The 14,665-nt window shown below is 41.2% G+C and overlaps 1 protein-coding gene across 1 annotated transcript in view; it reads left to right on the forward strand.

Moving 5' to 3' along the window:
- Nucleotides 1–1,776: 1,776 nt before the first annotated feature.
- The window catches only part of NDST4 (N-deacetylase and N-sulfotransferase 4), a 116,088-nt gene continuing 103,199 nt past the window's right edge, over nucleotides 1,777–14,665 (forward strand). Inside the window, 1 exon segment of the mRNA XM_033160099.1 lies at nucleotides 1,777–1,874. The gene's annotated coding sequence lies outside the window, so the exon portion shown is untranslated.

Below are 14,665 nucleotides of genomic sequence, written 5' to 3' on the forward strand. Positions count from 1 at the left end.
GGAACATCATAAAATATATAAAATCCAATATAAAATCCAAAAATGCTGAACAAATGAACAGGACTGAATCAAATTAGTTCCCTAAAAATGGTTGATGAAACAAAAACAAAAAAATGGTTTGTTATTATTTGTAAGCTGCCAGATAACACTGTTATTGAGTAGCATTTTATTGTTGTTGGGGGGGAAATGATTTGTACTTTTGACTGAAACAGTCAAAAAGGAGGATATTTGAGTAACAAAAACTGTTAATGTATAGCACATACAATCTACCTACTTACCTACCTACCTACCTACCTATCCATCCATCCATGATAGATGATAGATTAGATAGATAGACTTATACCGAAATTGGGCATGGAATTCAGCATCTTTAAAATTTGGTCCTTCCTTTTTAAAAAACTGACAAAACAAAACCCTTAAATTTCTAATCCTTAGGATTCAGAAGATGGTCTTGAAAGTCTTTGGGAAGCATCTGATGAATCTCCATAGTTAAGGAAGGGGCAGTTGATCTAGATCATCCATGGTCCAGATGTGGAATTTCTTGGTTCAATAGTGTTTTGCTGTTGCTCATCACAGCAAAATCCTATCCTTTTTTCTTTTTCTTTTCTTTTTTTACTGAGAAGCAAATCCCACTGGTTTCAATGGGACTTGCTCTCTAGTAAGCAAGCACAGTAGGCAGCAGAATGAATAGTTCAAAAAATATATATAATTAAATATAATGTGCATTTAATTTATCAGAATCAAAAAAATTGGGGTTCCTCAAATCAAAACTTGACTTACCCCCCCTCCCCAGTATAGAAAATACATGGAAAGGGAGGTGCGTGCCCACCCCTTGTTTTGAAACCTACAACCCTTGTGACATTTCTGGGTTAAAATGGTCCTAATACGGTTATGAATTCTGCACTGGAAGGGTGAGACCTTGTCTTACGATTCTCCTCCCCTCCTTCCCCACCCCACCATCCTTCATGTCTGTCTTTTTGATGGCCAGGAAATCACTCTTCAAACTTTTTTCTTTCTTTCTTTCTTTCTTTCTTTCTTTCTTTCTTTCTTTCTTTCTTTCTTTTTCATTTCTCTGTGATTTTATTTTCACAGCTTTGGCTGCAGATGTCAAAAGGCATCCAGTGGCATTTCCACTCCTGGATTTAATTTGGCCAGGTTTATAAAGGAGGTGGCTCAACTGTACAATGACAGATTATGCAAATCCTCCAGGAGCAGCTAATCAATCACTAGGGTGTGAGCGGAATGCAGCTGATCTCTGAATTAGCTTCTGCTGGAATGTGTTTGTGTGTAACCCCACACTGTCTGAATGACATCACAACAGCTTCTAGTCCTTGAAAACCTTGAGGATGATTAGCTGAAGGAATTGGCTGCTTCTGCCAATCATAATCCTCCAAAGCCGCCTTTATAGTTCTGTAGACATGAGCGGAGAGGGAGGGAGAAAGGGAAGAGCACAGCTAGGAAAGAGGCAGAACAGCGGCAGCAGCAGCAGCAGCAGCTGGTATTCGGGTGATTAAGTAGTTCTCATTGCCTCTTTGCTGTTCGGTGACTGCTCCCTGGTGTAATTCCTATGTCCGAAAAGGAAGCTGCATTTTAACGGTGTGCTGAACAGAGGTTTGAACCATTCCAGCTGGCTGCTTATTCCGAAAAGGACTCTGTGTGTATAAATAAAATGTGACTGTTCCAAAGGAATCCAGGGAACAGGGAGCAGAGCAGAAGGAGTCTTCCCGGGATACTATTCAAGCAGTGGGTATATATTTTTTTTTTAAAAGGGGGGGGGGACAACTCCTGCCTTGCCGGGAACTGGATGAAGACATCTCAACACCAGACTCTCCTTTCCCCTCATGGACCGTTACTTGAAAATAAATTCTCTTTGGGTAAGTTACGCCACACTTTGCACAGAGCATGGCTTCAGATGAGTTTTGTCTGTATTTACTTGTAAACATATGGTGTGCATGTGTACATATGGAATAACTGTATGTATATATACATAATTCTGTAGTATATAAGAAGCCCGGTGGAATGGAGGAAATCGCCAAATAACACCCACTATTCATGAAGTCTATCGTGGGGAAACTGGGGAGCATAACCAAACAAACCCAAATGCTTTTCAGTCAGGTTTCAAAGCTGAAGTATTCCGATAGGCATAACTGTGGCGATTGTTGATTGATGTCTGTCTCGAGGTTAGAAGGGTAGAATAAGTTAGCAGCAAATTAGAAAACGGTGGGAAATGGGTTGGGAGGAACGAAGTTGAGGATCTTAGTCTGGACTTGCACTTCATGCTCTTTGCTCCACACTTTTTGACAGAAGAGACTACTAAAAGCCTGGCAAGAAAGGCAGATCAAAAGGTTATGATTATCTGGGATGATCCTTAAACTGAACCATTTAAAGCTCTTCCCTTGATAACTAATCTGTGAGGAAGGCAGCCCAGGCAAATTTGTTCTGTTCCACTGATTTTGTAGTTGAACAACATCTGTCCGGGACATTTAAGAGAGACTGATTGTTCTGTGTTTGCAACTACCAATTGCTTAAGCATGGGAGAAAACAGGGGCCGGGGGCGGGAGTGCAATGAGACTGGAAGAGAAAGTGCCTTCTGCTCTAGAGTTACAGCGAGAAGAACAGGGCATCCTAGCTGCTTTATCTTCTGGCTCCCAGTCACACTGCTGCCAGGAAGAAGTACTCAAAACAGAGCCATTCCTAGAAGTGATTCATACTCTTCACATAAGCCAGAAGTGAAAGCAGCTACAGCCACTTGTGTTATGTGTTTCCCATACAACCTGCTTCTGTGCCCCTTAATATACACTGTCTTAGAAGTGTAGAGTCCAAGCAAAGTAATATTTTATTCCTGGATCCTGGTACTCATGCAGTCTGCGCCTGTGTATGTTTACTTAGAAGTAAATGTTGAAATGTTGAATGGTGCTTCTTCCCAGGTAAGTGAACACAGTCTTACAACTGTCCTCTTTCAAAGACTACTTAGGAAGAAATTAATTCACAGCAGAAGATCCTGGACACTCCAAAAGCTATACACAGAGGAAACTTTTGAATCAGTAAGACTTGTATTCAAGTCATCTGTTCAGGGCAGTGTGTAGAGCTGCCCAGAACTAATAGGTTACTTGAAAGTAGTTTCACTGATGTTAATGGCGCTCTGGTAGAGTAAAGGCACTGATATAAGCCAAAGTCTCGTGGAAGACAAGGGGAAAGTTTTGCTTGCAATTTTTCTAAATATTGTCAGAGAAACTCTTATCCTTCACTCTTTAGGCTTAGGGCTTCTTTGATTACCAGCACATGTGTAATGTATTATAATCTCCAGAAAAGCAAGTGTTCACAATTCAATTCCAACCTGGCACAGGGTGAGGACTTTCTATAATGCTACTGAATAGTTCTCCTCTGTCCCATCAGTTTGAAAGAATAAAACAAAGCCTGTGAATTAGTTTTAAATATAAATAGCAATGGCTGAGTCACAGACCACTTGCTTGTCATTAACTCTGATTTCCCTCTCTATATACAAATTATGTATTTGTATATAAGCTTTTTAAAAGTCCACAATTTCAACTCCAGCAACTTTGATCAGAACTTCATGGGTCTATAAACACTGTGATAACTGCTGGATGGTTTGACAATGGCAAGGCATCATTGTCATAATTGTCTCAGTGATCAAACTTATTATCATTTTCAGTGATCAGGCCTTACTTCAAAATGGGGCATTTCCTCCAGTTGCTAACCTTCAAAGTTGACCATACCAGATTTGTTACTCACAAGCAATGCTGCTGTGAAACCTAGAAAGAAATGAAAAATAGCGTACTGCGCGGAACAAATTTATTTCATAGGTTTAACACACCTACAAACACAAATTGCATATAATGTACATACCACACTTTTAAAAAGAAAGAAACTGCATGAAATAATCCTGCATTTTGAATATATATATAGACAGGCTGAAAGTTTGGGCAACAGCACAAAGCACACTTATCTGAGAATATGTCTCCTTTAACTCAGTGGGATTTACTTCCAAGTAGACTTGCCTAGAATTGCTTTGTGCATGGAATGATTAGGAAAGTGTTCTTGGAAAGTATAGGCTTCCTTTGGCCCACATCCAATATTCCTAAAATAATTTTCCCTTCCAGGTCAATTATAACTTAACTTCTCAAAAGTTGTCTGACAGGATGAGAAACTCTACTCAGCAAATGTTTCCAACATTACAGAGATGTCAAATCTAATGATAGCTTTCGGATTTTTCTTCTTCCTGGAATTATATTTTGAAATAGAGTTAAAAATTCAAGCAAAAACACTTAGAGGAACACATATAAAAATAAAATAAGGTCACTGAAGGAATAAATAAGTCCCCTGGTTGCAATCCTTAGCATATCAAGCTCCTGGGATAGCTACAGGGCAAGAGCATACCCTACAGTGCCATCCTAACCCATCTACTCGGAATTAATTTCTGCTAAAATCAGTGGGGCTTATTCCAATGTTAGTGGGGTTAGGATTTCAGCCTAAGAAACAGAGAATTGCAAAGGCTTAGTAAGCATGTTCTTTCTGACCCAATGTGAACATTTTCTAACAGCAAGTATTTACTATACCTGGTAGGTAAATTATTGACAGAGTTGGGTCAGAATCTCAGTTCCACCTGTGATTCATCAAGTGGCTCTCAGCAATTTGATGCTTCACTTCTCAATGCCAATTCCATAAACTGGGAGGAGAAGAACTTTCGTCCCCCGATTTGCATGAAAATCTAGTGATCTAGTGATAAATTAGTCTACAACAGTATGATTTGTCATTTAATAACCTTTTCTAAAGAAATAAATTCAAGGACTGGAATACAAACATATTTACTAGGGATATAGTATTTGACTACCTAACACTTGGTGGGCTGCTTCACATATTATCATTTTCCTACATGGAAATAATCTCTTATGTAGGAAAATGCAAGCTGACTGCAATATAGGAAGTATGTCATGAATAATTTTTTAGGCTGCCATTACAGGGATTAGGTGGCTAATGCTGCTAGACTTTACACACACACACACACACACACACACACACACCTATATTTGCGTAGGTAGGTTAGTAGATAGATGGATGGATGGATAACAGAGCCCTGGGCTCCTGCTGGGTAACACAGCAGATAGCTGAACTCCTGGGTAGCTCATTGTTGCCTGGGCCATCATCTCTGATTTCCAAGTTCTGCAGAACCTCAGCTAAGAAAATGAGAATGTTAGTATCTGGCTGTGAGCCAGACTAGGCAGGTACGGCTGTTGAGAAGAATGTTTTCTGGGTTGAATTTCATTAAAACATCATGTAAAAGCACACTATTGTACCTTAGCTTTGTCTTGGAAAAGTTTCCATTTCATATTGGCAAGCGTTCCTTTTCTCCTAATGAGAAGCTAGTGTGACTGTACTTAATAATAATTTTAAATTCCTCCTCCTATACGGTACATTGTGAAAGACATGCAGAAGAGCGTTATATCCATTTTTTAAAAAGAAGAAGTGCAAATGCCCTTTAATATCATTTTATAAGTGAATGGAGTTTAACCTATAAAAATGAGTGGTGTAAAAAAAGGAATATCATGCATATTAACCCAAAATCGGAGCAATTGTTAAAATACATGACTGCAGGTGATGTGTGTTAAATTGTGCCTTAGTTTGGCAAAACATTAATCTAGCACGTAAAAGGTGGTATTCAACTCAGTTTTACTCAGAGAAGACCTATTGAAATGAACGACCGTAACTAAGTGATATTCATTCATTTCAGTAAGTCTGCTCTGAGTAACACTGAGTTGAATGCCACCCAATGCGTAAAGTTAGTTTTCCTTGGGAATTTGCTAAGAGAATAGATGTTTACATGCGGGCATATCCATGCAGGGTCATCCTGCTCCTTTGCTTATTTGGTCTGGTGTGGTTATGATTATGGGCAATGTGCTGGCAATTGTTCCCTCACATTTCAGTTCACCTGCATTCTCACTCGCATGTCTTTGGCAAGTTGGTACCTCTCAGTCACACCTGACCAGGTGTGACTATCCATTATATACATGTTTCTTATCTGTAACATGGACTTGATCATACTGACCTACCTTGCAGAATGGTTCCAAGTATTTCTGGAGCATATAAAGACAGTCTTAGTGAAATGGCCATTGTTTATGCTGGGCACAGTGTGTATGAAGGGCCTGTATATTGCAAGACTCCACAGGATCCTCTGTTTGCAGAGATGCAGTACTTGTGCAGTGTGCACTGAAGTGTAGGTGGGTTCCCACGAAGCAAGATGCAGTGGTAACAGCAAGAACCTTTACTGAACTAACAGAACTGGGCAACAGGGGCAAAGCAACTGTTTATATGCATTTCTGAAGGCCTGGGCCACTCCCACTCTCAATGGGATTGGCTGTCTAAATTCCGATGCTGTGAATCATAACTCAGAGTTTAAGAGCCAATGGCAATGGCCCAAATCCTGAAATGTTCCGTGATTGGATATCATGTCTCAAATCAGAACACAGAGGCTCAGAATCCTGAGTCCAGACTCGAGCTCAGGAAAACACAGACCACTGAATACATAACATGCACAGACTCACACACACATCTCAAAGGATCCTAGTGAGTGAGTGATGGACCACTCAATAACATGGATGGAGCAAGCCCTCACCACAAAATTGCTTCTCCATTCCCAAGGAGTGTATGGCAACAATGCAGTTTTACAGGAAAGGGATGCAGAGCTGCCTGATTTCTGCCTCTTGTGACATAAGATATTGAATCAGAGCTTCTTCTCTTTGCCTAACGAGTCTCATCCTGGGTTCTGTTTCATGCTCACAATGGTGTCATGCATAAAGCAGTATCTTGGAAAAGAAGGCACCATATTGCATTGGACTTTGTGCAAATGTCCTTCCGTGTGGAACATACTGTCTGCACTGACCCTAACGTTCCCCTAATGTGCTGTTTTTATTTGCTGTGATGCTTTAGGGCCAATGACCAGAGCCCCATTTGACAGAATGAGCAGAAGGACCTTCAAAAACTGCACGGATGGCACACCACATTTTGAAGTATTCACATTTCAATTTAAATAGGTGGGCATCAAGCCATCCAGGGTAGATTCACACTATACATTTAAAGCATATTCAACATTTAAAGCCCATAACTTCCCCAAAGGATCTTGGGTATGGTCGTTTTCCCTTCACAATACAGCCATTTCCAGCAACCTTTACAAACGAGAGTTCCCAGCATTCTTTGGGGAAAGTCATGTGCTTTAAATGTGTGTTGAACATCCTTTTAATGTACAGCGTAGATCTGCCCTCAGCCCAGTGTCTAAAACTACCTACCTGCACCAGTGAACATTTTAGAAGGCTTGTCAGGTTTCCCCATGAGTGCATCGAAAAGCAAAGGAATAACTTTTTCTTCTCCTGATCATATTTTGCCATCTCCTCGACCCTATCTCATTGTGACTAACGGTGAGCGGTGGTTACATCTACAGTTTTCTTGTCTTGTTAAAAATGGTCCCAAAGTGTTCCTGACTATTAATATTGTATGACGCCAAATTCGTCTGAATAGCCTGAGGGCCGTCCTCAGGGTGTTCCACCTCAGGCTGCTTCCCATTCTGCCTTTCTTGCAGCACTTTGCCATGACTGCCACATCGTTAGAGATGGCTCAGATCCAGAGATTTTTGAGACCAACCTGTTTCTTCTCCACTTCCTGGGGAAAAGGCTGGACATAGAAAGCAGAACCTGAGTTGGGAAGTGAAAGGGTAAAGAAAGACACAATGGGAAAATAGGTCAACAAGCATTCCAAGTTCAGGAAATAGTAATGGTCATGAAAACACCCCCTTCTCTGAACTGTAAATCTGGAGAAGTGGGATTTTTTTACCCATCTTTTTCAGGGGAGCTGATGTACAGGTTGTTTTCAGAAGAGGTATTGGCTGCTCTGGGAGTTTTCTTTCTGTCAACCTTCCTTATGAATGCACAAGTATACATAACATAATACAGTATGTGAATTAGGCATGTGTGGATTCTGTCTGTAGCATTTTTTCAAGCACCCATGATCACAGAAATCTTTGTCAGTGGTACACCAGCTATATTCATGTGTATATCCAGTTCATGTGGAATAAAGGTGGGGAACATTTTTGACTCAGTATTTCTGACAGGGCTCTCTCCTAGCCCTTCTGGGGATGCTAAGGGTTGACTTGGGACCTTCTGCATGCAAAGCAGATGCTTTGCCATTGAGCTACAAACCTTTCCATAGGAGGCCCCTCTCTGCTTCTTCACATTTTCAGTGGTGCCATCAGGGCTAAACTTTGGGACAGATGTCCAGGGCCTCACTTAGCAGAATGAGCAGGAAAGTTCATAAATGCAGAAGATGTTGTGCAGTAATAAAACTGCTAGTGTGTTTGCAAAGCTAAGCAGGGTCTGGTATGGTTGAGGGACTGTGTGTTGAGATGGGGTTTGGACTAGATGACCGTCGGGGTTCCTTCCAACTCTATGACTCTTTTATTCTAAGTTTTAATATAGGATCATCTGTACCATATTTGTGTTGCTAGTGATGTTTAGGAATGCAGTTTCAACCTGATGAACACTGACAGTTTGGCAGATGTTAGCTGCACTAAGATGATGATGAAACATGTAAGCCTTACTGGGCTCTGATCTGCTCACAAATTCCAGTCCCCATTCCTTGTGAGATAATAGCTGAAATAGTGGGAAGGCTACTCTGACAATGTGGTGTACTTTTACCTTTGAATCTTGGGGCATTCAGGACTGCTCAGTGGGAACCAACTTCAGCAAGCGGGGGGAAGGAAGGATGTGCAATATACATGCTTTGTTTGCATGCAGTTTAGTGTTCATAATACAGATTGACCTGTGTGTTGCGGCTAGGGAAATCAGTCTAAAGTGCAAAGCGACAAGTGAAGTGTTGTTTTTGCAGTTTTCACAAATCCTGATAGACAAGGAGATGGAGAACAAAGCATCAGCTCTTGAATGCCACTGAATGTGTGAAGGAGAACATTTGGCATCCTTTAATAACACCCAAGAGTGTGCTGGGAAATGCAGCAGCCCAACGCAATGTTGATGCATTCAGAATGCCTCTATCATTCAAGGAGTTGGAAATGTAATAGGGTGTGGTGTGTGCACAAACATTGACAGCAGGAGTGTGCAGTAACCAGAAGCCTAATAGCCCATGCCCCAAAGCACAGGTTAGCAAGTGGGGATGAGGCATCCTGACTTGCATTGGCAAGATGTATCTTGTCCTGGAGGGGTAATTTAGCCATATGTCTGAGCCTCTTCTCAGCCAGTTCTCTGCAGCAAGCATTTCTTTTTAGCCCCTGGGGGACAAATACACATTCTGCTTAGTTAATTAAAAGACAGAATCCTGCATGTGAGAAACACATAGAACCCTAAAGTTGGAGCGGGGCATGCAGGGCAGGACATCTCTTCCAACTCAGTGTAGGAAACCCATATGCCAAACATGTGGCTATCTTCCCTCCACCCCTCTGCTTGATGTTCCCTCCACCCCTCCTAATGTTCAACTGCAATTGACCTTCCTATAATTTGAACCCTGTTGGTGTTTAGAGTTAACATACAGCTTGGAAGCTTAACTGAATCACAGTTGGAGGTGCACATTTTATCCATGGATATAATCACAATGAGATTCTGGATTTGGAAAATAAGAAAGAAAAATGTATTCAGGAAAATACATAGTTGATAGGAAATATTTTAGTTCTGTCTAACTAAGGTGGAGATACAAAGAGCTATGATTGCTTTGGTGTCTCTTCTTCCAAGGTGAGGATGAAGAGGAAGCAAAAAATGAGGTCAGCAGTACTGATGGTGTCACTGAAGGAAGATCAATAGGTCTGCACAACTAGGACAGTCTAGGAAGGTTAGATGTTTCTCTCTCTGTACCCTTCTCATAAAGGTATGTCAGCCTACAGCCTGAATTGCACCCCAACACTTCAATTGCACCCTTGGGGGCAGTTGTTTTCCACATCTTTGCTGCCTTCCAGTGAACCTGTTCCAATTAACCAATCCAGAAGTGATTCACCCAGTAGGGTGGAGCTGCAGTTCTAGCTTCCCAGCAGCAGTGTTGCTGTTGTTTATGGGGAGAGAGGAAGGGAAGGGCCAGCCACCAGCGAGGTCAGGGCTGTACAGGTGCACCAGTGCGAATGCTGGATTGGCTCCACTGGTGCATCCCCACCATCTTGAACTTGCTTCTGGCTTGCCCCTCCTACTGCTGAGAGAGAAGCCAGCATTTTGGCCTCACCCCTGCTGCTGCCTACATCCTTAAAATTTGATGTCTGAAAGTACTAGATGTGGAGTACTGTGAGGAATAGTGAGGAATAAAGCAGCATTATTACTTTATGCAACTTGGAAACCAGGCTAGAGTTAAATGCATAAGTAAATAAACAGCCTAATGTGCCCTGCTTGATTTCTGATATAGATATTGTTGTTCTGTAGTTGTGAACAATTCCCCACCTCCCACCCAATTTTTTGATTGCCTGGTTTTAGAATTAGCAACTGGATACACAAACCCCCCATTCATTTTAGTGAAACAAACTCTGCTGCAAGCTAGCTGGAGAGGAATAAAACAAAGGCTGAATTGTGCATCCAGGTGCTGATGTCCACTAACATCACATTGATTGACATAACTGCTTTGTGGGGGGAGACTGAGGGGGGGGGGAAGGATGATGAACTCCACATATGGAGAAGTTGTTTGGAAAAGCACAAATATCCAGAAAATGTCTTTTTGGATCCTAGCCCGTGTATATTGAAGTAAAGTTGCCAAATTTCTGCAGATTCCCTCTTTCCTGCTGCATTTCCCCCATATAAGTTACAGAGCAAGAACCGTAAGAGGTGGGAGTTTTAAGCTTTGTTGTCTGTTGAGCCTGGCAAATCTGTCAATGTTGTTTTCTCTCTGTCCTATTTCCAATCTTAAGTTCAGTGCTCTACATTTCCACATCAGTTTGCATTTTTTTAAAAAAAAAATCATGAAAACTCACCAGCATTTTAGTGTGAATTTACCCCAATATGCACATTTTTGCAGACTGATTTTATCTATTATAATACATTATTGTATGTTCTTTCCATCAGTATATGCATGTTGATGCACAATTCACCCTAGTATATTCATGTTTGTACACTTGGTTGGAGAACTGCATTGCAAAATTTGAAGAAGTGCAAATTTTGAAGAATGGCTGGGTTTTGGTTCCTGTTTTGTTTTAGAACATGCAAATCTGGTCAGTTCGCCTTTAAATGCAAACAGAATCAAATTTCTCCCTCCATCCCTAGTGTAAATTCACATATAACATAGCAATGGGAAACCCGTGACCCTCCAGATTTGTTGGACTTCAGCTCCCACAATCCTAGCAGGTATATAATCATCTACCCAAAACTCTTTTCCAGTACATAAAGTAGAGGTGTCTAGCATGATGTGCACTACAACTCCCATCATGCTAGAAGTAAGGATTGACTGGAGTCTGACAACATCTGAAGGGCCACCCCAACTTAAAAAGTCTATGTCACCCCAAAGCATCTGCTGATGGGGTGGTGGCAGCTGCAGATTTTTGGCAGTGTGGTGCCAGCAGGGTGTTCAGTGGAGTTGCCCTCCCCCCATGGAGTAGGGTTGCAGCTTGCAGAATACCCCTGGATCCATCACTATCATTGGTGATCCAATGGTCCCTGTAGTGTAGAGTGCCTTTAAAAAATGCCATAGCCAGCATGTGGGTAACCTAGTTTTAATTATCTATGTTCAGGAAAGCTTCTGGTTTTAACTGCAATGTATTATATGTGGGTCTGTCCAGAAACATCTGCTAGTACAGGATTCTGCAGACAGATTGCTAATGAGGACCAGCAATTCAGACTTATAGCACCAGTTCTGGCATGACTGCACTGGCTTCTAATACATTTGGGGGCACGATTCAAAGTGCTGGATTTGACTTATGAAGCCTTACATGACTCACAGACCCATACCTTCTGGAACATTTCTCTCTGCATAAACCTGCCTGGACCCTTAGGAAATCATTGGTGGCCATCTTCCAGCAAAAGTACAGTGAGTGGCTATGGGACAGAGGACCCCTTAATAGTGGGCCCCCAATTATGGAGTGTTCTCTTCAGGGGTGCTGCCTTTCATAAACATGGTCCTCTTTCAGCACCAATCCTTGACTGCCAAGCATTTGGTTGGTGATGTTTTCTCATCTGCTGGGTTGTTTTTAATGGTGGGTCATACATCATGCATTTGTGTGAGAAGCTGGATGTTTTAACTTTTTGGATATTTATGTATCACTGCCTTTGAATGTTACTGTAAGTTTACTCTGGTCATGTTGATGTAAACCTCCTTGGGTTTGAGGTGATAAATAAATAAAGGAATATTTTTTTTCCCTTTTAAAGTGGGAAAAGAACAGTGCATTAACTGTAACTGCCTCGTTTCCATCACGTAGAGCCACAAAATAATTCTTCATATAACGAGTCATGGCCTGACCCAACCTATGTTGAAAGGATTGCATAGAAATGTAATTGCAAGAGCAATCATAACTAGAAAAAGGCAACAGGTACTGGATGTGCCACTTCTACAGCACACAGAAGTTGGTGGTACATGGTGTATTCATATCCCTTCTTTTAACCATTGCACTTGCCCCATGTCTTGAGCATGTAAAAACCACCAAAGTAATATAAAAAATGCATATATACACATTAAAATAAATAAATAAGGAATTTTTCATACAGCCCTCTCTACAATTCATTGAAGTGGAAGTACATTAGTTTAACTGGTTTCAGACCTACTGAAATCAGTGGGGACTGATGACCCAGGTTTGTTTAGACCTCCTATTATGTAGCAATTTCTTACACCACCATGCTTATAAAGTGGTTCTCATAAAACAATACGTGGAAAATAATATTGTGCTGGAATTCAAAATGTTTTGTAAAATCCCACCCACAAAAAAATTTTTGTGGAGGATTCTAGTATCCCACTCGGTTATTTTTTCTTGAGAAACCAACGTGGATTTTCATGCACAATGTAATCTTTTTCCATATGCTGACTTCCATGGGATTTACTCAAAAAAGGGCGTACGACACAACCAAACTATGCTTTTTCTAAAATGGGGGTTTTGCTCCATGAACAAATTGGTTAGTTTGAAAGACAAAGAAATAATAATCTCGGCTATCTGACACAACCGAGAGCAGAATCCAATCCAGGCCCACTGACTTTTTCTGTATTCACTATCAGTGTGTGTGTGTGTATTTGAATTAAAAAGAAATCATTTTAATTTACTGTGTGTTTGTATTCAAGCAACCATTGCAAGATGCTTCAAATAGTGTCAGCATTCCGGGGGGGGGGGGTAGGGGAGGAATGCCACAGCAACTTTAACCCTGGAAACACGACACGGCTGAACTGTTTGTAGAAGTTCGGGAAACTTTATGTTGTAAAGAGAAATGCAATCTCTTTGCTACCATAAATGTTTAGTGGTTTGTGGAGTTTTGCATTCATGCTGCATTCATGCTATTTTTAGTGCATTGTGGACTTTTATATCCCTGCTGCCCCAACCATTTTACAGACCACTGTAGTCATATACATAGACAGCATGTAATGGGACACTGTAAGATTCTAGTGCACCACAAAAGTGCCAGGCAGTAGAATTCATGCGCTGATTCACACATGCGCTGAGAGCTGGAACACCTTGGTAATCATTGGCAAATCTCTTCTAAAGGAATGGCAAATTTAACCTGAGCTAGTCTTTCAAGTGCCAAAGCACATCAATGTACTTCAGTAGCTTTCCCCAACATTGTCATGAGTTTTATCTACATTCAGAAAGGGAAACAAGTCCTGGATGTGCACACAGAAAACGATGCACACTCCAAATCCGTTACTTCAAAGGCACTAGGATTTTGTTACATTGCCAGTTCCCATTTTGTTTAGGCAAGTGAAATCAACTAAAGAAATGTAAAAATGCATATAATCTAAAAGGGCGGTATTCAGCTCAGTTTTACTTAGAACAGACCCATTAAAATTTATGACCACGGTTTTCGCTTAGTTGAATATCACACAAATGCCTTAGTATTACAACCCAGGATTTAGGGAAGTTTTCACCTATTCTTTCCACATCTATACAACTCTCAGCATTTATCTCTTGCCCTGGGTCTGCAGAACAGGAGGGAAATACACTACAGGCCAGGGGGACCAAGAGTCGCTGGGAAGTTGCACCTCCCAGAAAGAACACCATGGCAAGGAGATCAGCATGGACTCGTCTATCGTCATGAACTCATTGACAGGCTCTCTTTTTAAGTGCAGTCCACACCAGGAAGCTTAAAACACAAGACAGTGCAATACAAAACCGGAAAGCAAAATAAGGCACATTACAAAGGTTATTTTTAAAAATCTATCGACCAGAGAAGGAGCAGCTGAAAGAGCCTGCTTTCCTGCTCCCTGCCAGAAAGAATACCCTGTGTTAATGCTTGCTTTTCTCTTCCCTCACCATTCCTTTCCCTGCCCTTTTGTATCATGAGATCACATCCACCACATACATTTAAAAGACATTGAAAACACATAGCTTTCCCCCAAAGATTATTGGAAACTGTTGTTTCCTATTACAGAACTACCGTTAGCAAGCTACAGCTCCTAATATGCTTCCAATGTGTTTTTGTTGTGCTTTAAATATATGGTGTGGGAAGGCCAGTCTGAGCTTGCAGTGAGTGACGTGGCCTAAACT

Source organism: Lacerta agilis, chromosome 9, assembly GCF_009819535.1.
Source record: "Lacerta agilis isolate rLacAgi1 chromosome 9, rLacAgi1.pri, whole genome shotgun sequence".
Lineage (NCBI taxonomy): Eukaryota > Metazoa > Chordata > Lepidosauria > Squamata > Lacertidae > Lacerta > Lacerta agilis.